This window comes from Otolemur garnettii, unplaced genomic scaffold, assembly GCF_000181295.1.
Source record: "Otolemur garnettii isolate 467f Iridium unplaced genomic scaffold, OtoGar3 scaffold00019, whole genome shotgun sequence".
Lineage (NCBI taxonomy): Eukaryota > Metazoa > Chordata > Mammalia > Primates > Galagidae > Otolemur > Otolemur garnettii.
In genome coordinates, this window is record NW_003852414.1 from 19,069,099 (window position 1) to 19,070,021 (window position 923).

The following is a 923-nucleotide window of genomic DNA, read 5'->3' on the forward strand; positions in this document are numbered from 1 at the left end:
GGGCTGGGGATTTGAACCGGCCACCTTAGGTGTACGTGGCTGGCGCCTTAGCCGGTTGAGCTATAGGCGCTGAGCCGAAGAGCAAGTTCTTAACAAACAGGTGGGCAAATCATGCCCCAGCTACTCTAGCACTTGCTCAGTGGACTCATAAGCAGAGTGGCCATGGTAGGGATAGAGGCTATTCATTGTCTTGTCAACATGGACTTTCCCCGCCAAGGCTGCCTGCTAACCGTACTGTTGAGAGCCTAATATGTCAACAATGGTGACCAGCCTTGATCTCCCAATATGACTCCATTCACACGGGAGCCAGCCAGCCACCTGATGGTAGGCTAATTCCATTGGACCTCTTCTATCTTGGAGGGAGCTGAGATTTATCCTCACTGGATCAGATATATTCTGGATATATAGATGCCTTCCTCACTCACAATGCTTTTGCCAGTAGCACCACCTATAGGCTCCCAGAACACCTTGCCCACCAGAAGGGAATTTCCCAAGCAATGCTCTGAGCAGTGATTCCTACAGCATTGCTTCTTTCACCACCATGGACTCAAGGTCACAGAATTAAGTGGTCTTTCCGCGTGGCCCATCATCTGGAAGCAACTAGGCAGATTTTGAAAGGTTAACAGCTTAGGGAAGACTCAGTTATAGTGTCGGATGGGAGTTAACACACAGAAATGATGAGGTCTTCTTAAAGGGTACTGTATACAACTGGAACAGAATAGTACATTCACAACCTCCCCCAGCCAGAACATGTGGGTCTTGAAATCAAGGGGTGGAATTAGCTCACCTCACTATTAAAGAAAATAATTCACGCAGGGAATTTTTATTTTTCTACCCTGGCTACCTTGAGCTCTGCTTGTTTGGAGGTCTTTGCCTTTTGAGCTCTGCTTGTTTGGAGGTCTTAGTTCCCCAAGGGTAACTGC